Source organism: Convolutriloba macropyga, chromosome 5 (genome assembly GCF_964194025.1).
Source record: "Convolutriloba macropyga chromosome 5, txConMacr16.3, whole genome shotgun sequence".
Classification (NCBI taxonomy): domain Eukaryota; kingdom Metazoa; phylum Xenacoelomorpha; order Acoela; family Convolutidae; genus Convolutriloba; species Convolutriloba macropyga.
In genome coordinates this window covers 4,564,818-4,571,331 of record NC_134472.1, presented here as the reverse complement: position 1 = coordinate 4,571,331, position 6,514 = coordinate 4,564,818, and the positions used below count along the sequence as shown (strand labels likewise).

The following is a 6,514-nucleotide window of genomic DNA, read 5'->3' as shown; positions in this document are numbered from 1 at the left end:
AGAAAAGTGGGAGAAAAAACAAGTATCAATGAACCTCAGGGAGTTCTGTGGATTAATTGCCCATACAAGGAAACATCAACGAATGGAAAGAGAATCGAGGCTTGCTAACAGTATTGGGGTTGGTGTTGTAGAAGAGGAGGTGCCAGCCAAGAAAGTTCGGATTGATAAGGAAAACACAGAATCTGACTGATCAATCAGAAAAATTTACGAAAACTTGAGTAAAAATTCAAAACTGATAAACTGAGTGAAATAAATTGCTTGTTTTCTGGCATGTTTACTTTCACTAGTATATTCGCTGTGAATTTATGAACTCTTGCTTTCTTTTGTAAAGTGCGCGCACAGCGCATTCAAATAGGGCAAAATAGAGTAGCCTAGCTTAACATCTCAGCTAGAGGTTTGAAATGAATCAATTGCCAATCGCGCTGTTTAAATAAATCAATTGCATACAGCGCTGCCTGACATAAGAAAGAGTTTAAATCGATAGAATGGCTAATAACGCAGCCTAACATACGCAAGAGCTTTAAAATGTATCAGACACAAATTTTCCAAAGCTCGGATGGCGCTGTGGTTACGACCTCTAGCTCAAAGAAAAAAAATCGGAGGCATAGGTTCAAATCCCGGCGGGGGCGGAGTTTTGGGGCTAAACGGGTTAGGTGGAATGTGTCTAAAAGTGTGCGACAGACCCCCCTTTTCTTACTACTGACCTCTGATCAGAACTTCCAGACCGAACTGACCTCTGATCAGACCTAAATCAGACCATGGCCCAGACTATTTTGCGCTCGAACCGCTGTCCAGACCCTGTAATTTTGGTCTGGGAACACACGGGTGTGCGTTCGAGTAGGTCTGATCATAGCTCAATTTGGCTCTGGACCTCAATCTGGGAGCTCATTTCTACTCCAGATGAAATTATAATTCTAACTTGAGGTCTCATTGACATGAAGTCGAAAAATATGTAACAGATCTGAAAAACAGCCAAAAAAAACTGAAACCATAGTGTGTGCTAAACTGCAGGAAAAATAATCCTTTGCTTTACACTATTTGCATTATTCATTGCGAAGAAAATAAAGTTGGAACAATTAAAATAAAAGCAAACATCTGACTTCCTTTGTTTTTAGCCGCAAAAGCTACGACTCTTTCTATAGACTTTTTAACGTCGGTTACCGTACAAGTCACTTGATAGCATAACTAAATTATTATTACAGAAAAACTAAAGATTAATTATTATAAGGTTATTAAAATTATAATTAATTTACACACAATTATAATATCATTATGCCTGCATTGTTGCTTAAAAAACAGAAAATAGAGGTTTAAGTTATTACGTATAAATATGCCAAAGTTTAAGATTGCCGAAACTTGACCAGCCTTTAAAAGAGTCAAAAACGCCCAGGTAATTATTAATGAAATGCCAATCGAAACTATTCTCAAAGCAACCAGGGCAACTTGACCACTAGTTCGGCTATGATAGTTTCATATCAAGTCCCAAGGCCAACAGAGGCATGGCCATAATCCGCAATAAGCTTTATTCGCTTAAGATTTATCTCGCACTAAATTGCTTGTCCTAGTAAAAAATAAAATTCAAAATCTCAGCACTTAATTCTGATTGGTTCAGAGCATCTGCGCTCATTTCAGTTAAAGTAATCGGACTGGCTTATACATTTATCGGGTGAAAAAATAAATAAATTTCGGGAACTCTAATGACGGGCAGTTATTCGTCGACATAGTTGTACGTAACCGGTTTAAACAAATGGTATTTCTCATATATGACTTAAACTGCAGGAATTAATTCTAGAATACTTGAAATGCTGATACAATAGGGACAGTCTACATCCTTTAAATAGATGCACATGAAGTCTGAATAGCAATTCAACCCACTGCTTTTTGACCAGTCGACTTTTACAATTTCACTGCTTTCCAATCCACCTTGTTCGAACTGTAGCTTGAAGACGCTCGCCACAAGCCAGACCGCTTCGATTCTGCAACTTTTTTGCTGCATAGTAACAAAAAGCCTTCGTTTCAAGTTCCACACAAGCAGAATTAGACCTCGCTCTTCGGGTTTAAATAACTGCAACCCGTCAATTTTCTGCAGACCATGCTGTACAATTGGAATTCTTTCCATTTTTACATCGGAGGACAAAACAAAGATATCCGCACTTGAGTTAAAGGTGACAGCAACAGTAGTCATATCGCTATCAATTGCAAATAGTGACGGTTTCTCAGGACACGATAGATCCGCAAATGATTGGTCATCAATACTCGACTTAATAACATGCTTCACACTGTCATAAATCAAACAGTTAGGCTCGCTGGCTGCATGTAAATAATAGAACAAAGATTCTCCTGGATGCAAAAACATGAAACGTTGTTCTAATTCAACTTCCATTGAAAAGAGGTTTTTGAACGGCTGCGCTTCATATATTCCACTTGTAGTCTCAATGAAAAACCTTCCAGAGTAAGCTCGGTCCGATGAGTAATAACAGTTGATAGACTTAATACTGAGCAAGCTTTCATAATTCTCGGATTCTGTGAACGATAGAAGAGAATGGATAAGATCAATTTGTTGACCAAGTTCATCACTGCATAGACAAACATTGCAGAAGAAAAAATCATTTAGTCCTATACATAGGCACGAGTAACAATACTCCAAATTATCCGGTTCATGCTGCGAGGGAATGATAAATGCTTTCAATTTGGATTCATCGTTCGCTCCAATGATGACATCAAATCCGAGCGGAAGCGAAAGAATCGAAATAATTTTTATTTGACCAGGTATCGTCTGGTTGCAGTAAGTTTTATAAGATCGGCAAGAAAAGGTAGCAAAGTTAGTGACTTTAGCTACGGGCCATTCCATTGAGCTTAAGAAAGACGAAACAGCTCTGTTAGCCTGCTCACTGAAGAATTGATCGCCGACATAAAAGGGTTGAAAAAACGTATGTGTGAGCAACGCATTACGCTGTTTCTTGAGCAAGATGTTCATGTCATTTCGGACATCCAAAAATTGTTGCACCAACGACCCATCTGAACTTCTCAAGAGAGTGCCTAAATTGTTAACAACCGCATCCACTTTCTCGACGACGGTGTCAAATTCTTCATTTTTCGCGCTTGTCAAAATCGACTCATTATCTTTGTCAAACTTCCTCCTTAGCAAATCGATCTGGGCGGCAAATCCTTCTTCAGCAAGCATCGCTCTTATCACATTGCCAAAGATTTCTGCCAAAATATCGCCCAGTTTATCAGGACAGCAAATCTTTGATGCATTATTCATTTCACTCAAGCAGTCTTTACGCATCGACTGATGTTGCTTTACATCTTTAGCAAGGCCGTCAAAATCACTGATATACCTGAACACCTCCTGTCGAATTTTTTTGCTCTTTTCGTGAATCGCAACAAATTTATGTTCCGAATGGCCTCCTAGACACCCACCGCACAATGAACGTGAACAAGTTTCACAATAGAACTCGATCATACTCTTGTGCTTTGAACAGACAGAAACCTCATATCCCCTCTCATCAAGAACTTCATGGCCCCTTCTAATGTGCGACATAACGCAAAAATTGCAGAGCCAACTTCTGGTACCGGCCAAGTCGCACTCTTTCTCCTCGCAACTTTTGCAAGCGTATGGAATTTCGAACTTTTCCTTAAAATCATGGGATAAAAAGCAGTCACAGAGAGAACATAGAACGTTACCAACTGATAGCTCAGCATTAAAAACATTCTCGCTTGCATCCGACATTGTTCTGCATACAATATCTGAAAAATTAAAATAATGAAAAAAAGAAGGGAAATAATTCTCCCCTCCAACAATCTTTCAATCCTTACATTAAATAAAAATCGCTCACAAAAATTTGAAATATCATGTCCCGCCAAATCCAATCTGGGAGTTTTTCTGAGAGTTCGAGCTAACAGAGGTAAGATAATGACATTTAAGAAATCTCAAAATACACTTACAGATAACGAATTACAATTGTGGCTGTCGTAAATGCAATTTTTAAAACATTGATGAAAAACGGAACGAATTCGTCCTTAGTCCTCTGAAATGAAAATTAAAGTTTAATTTTGTTCATTACCTTACAATTGTCAAAATTTCAGTCAAAATAAATTTTCCTGACAAAAAAAACACACATCGCAGATTGCCACCGAAAAACTAAATAAAAAAGGATAAGGGCTGTGCTGTAAAAAAAGCCATTCAGAAAATTCTAGTGAGCTAAAAACACAAAGATAATGAACTATTTATATTAAAATTACTAGAGACATCTAGCAATAAAAAACTTCAAAGAAGTTCCACTGTTATTTCATTTAAATAAAAATTCTGAGGCTAGTCGCCTATCTAACGTACAGTAGCACATCAATGACAATAACAAAGACTCCAACACTGCAAATTCAGCGGGATTAAGGAATATAAGAAAGCGTGCAGCTAAAACAAAACTTAAAAAAAGATAGCAGGAAAATCTCTTCAAAACAATCTAAAAATCTGTTAACTCAAAATAAAATCCAAAAAGACGGCCACAACTTGCTCAGGCTCGACGAGAACGGCGATATGTTAAAGGACAAAAAATAACAGTCAAGAAAGTTAAAACAAAATTTTTCGTATGGCAAAACTACTAATTGAACACTTCAAGACAAAAAACAGCACACTAAGAGAACATTTGATTGGACCGTAAATTATCGCCGTAATGACCGTATTGACAAACATTGCTAAGCTGACTTTCCGTTTAACAATTTCGCGTTTGTTCTTAAAAACGAGAAACTACTGTGCCAGATAAATCAAAAAATAAAACAGGCTATTATATAGGTTCTTTAATCCCTAAACTTCAGAAAAGGATAAGAAAAACAGGAGTGCACACAAACCAGGTTTCAACAACTAACATAATATAATTGCTATTTTTGATGGTATAGTTTTTGGGAATAGTAGTGGAACGATAAGTCTATCTAGAAATCAGTCGCTTCTCCATGACCTCAAAATAACTTCATTTTTTAACCATAATGTTGTAATTTGATAAACTTTCGACCTCAAAAGACAAAGTTAAATTTGAAATTTACAGAACAGCTACAGACGAAATATAATATCTTCGAACAATTGTCACAAATTTGTCTAGCAATCAACACCAATGTGCAAATCCAGAAGACAAACTCAACTCAGAAATGAGCAAAAATACTGAGACTCCACTAGATTCAAAAAATTTTCAACTATCAGAATTAAACTGACATCAGCCAATAACACAGATATACAAAATTGTAAATAGTAATATCAATAGCGGAAATCGAGTTTAAACCAGGGGTGTTAGTTACAGGAACAATCAAGACAGGGCCTTATCTACCCAGGATAGGGAAAAGCAAAACCGGACTTCTTCAGAGATTTCAGAGACTGCATCAATTGAAAGGAAGAATCATCCGGCATGAACAGAAAAAAATGAGCACATTGGTAGATTGGTCCCGGTGCGGTAGCTAGAGGCTTCGTACAACACTGGGTCAAGGACTTCTTGGAAAAAACCGTCAAAAAACAAAGCCGAAGAAAAACGAAACAAGTATTTTTGTTTGCGAGGTCAATGATTGCATGGCCAGTGACTTCGATATCAATGAGGTGAGCAGTCGCTATGAAAAATTGATCTACACCTGGTCTCAAAATTTTGTCTGATGTAATATCAGTTTTTCTACTAACTGCTCTTGGTTAGTTAATTTCCAGTAGATTTGAACAATAAAGTAAAAAAATTGAAGACAAAAATCAAGTCCTTGGCCAAAAGTATTGAAGATGTAAAATCCTTTACTCAGCTGTAAAATACCCTTGAACAATAGTTTTCACCGAGTTTCAACAAAATCCATGTCGTCTCCATGCTATGACGGATAACATCCTTCGGAATTGGAAATTAAGACATTAGTAAACCAACCCGGAGAAAGCTGTAATGATAACGGTTTTGAAGCCCCAGCAATAGAAATAACGTCAAGATCAACATTTAATGCCTCCAATCGCAATCGACAGCACGAAATGACGACTTTCCTTGAAGAGGGAATTCATAATGTGAACAACTATCAACATTACAGCAGGTCATTAATGTCATTGAACACCATCGTGCTACAAAAGAATTCAATTAACCTAAACCTGCTTCTGCAAAAAGTTTTTGTATGATACAAGGTAGCGTCGATAAAAGCGATATTAGTATTAATTTAATAAGTCTTCCTGACAAAAATCAGATGGAGATATTGAAAGGAACCCCCTCCCATGACAACTAAGACGTTATTAAAATTTTGCAAAAGTATGATAGAAACTTTAAGATTTTTCACGCGCAAAGTGTTAACAAAAAACGGAGTCAATTAAAACAAAAATTTTACTGATACGTTGGCATGAAATGCTATAAGTCAACGCAACTCTGTCTGTCTTTTGGAAAATTCTAATATAGACTATTTGAAAAAAATGAAAACAAATCTTGAGAATGTCATAACGGCATACGCTCTCAGAACAAGCTGCTCAATTCTCCCAACTAGAATCAGCAAAGAAACTGAAACACAAATAGATTAC

General features: G+C 36.9%; 1 protein-coding gene across 1 annotated transcript in view; it reads right to left on the bottom strand.

The window, feature by feature from the left end:
* LOC142339736 (uncharacterized) overlaps positions 1-6,171 on the bottom strand; it is a 169,655-nt gene extending 163,484 nt beyond the window's left edge. The window contains exon 1 of the mRNA XM_075389967.1: positions 6,161-6,171. The gene's annotated coding sequence lies outside the window, so the exon portion shown is untranslated. The remainder of the gene's footprint in view (positions 1-6,160) is intronic.
* Between the last annotated feature and the right edge of the window lie 343 nt (positions 6,172-6,514).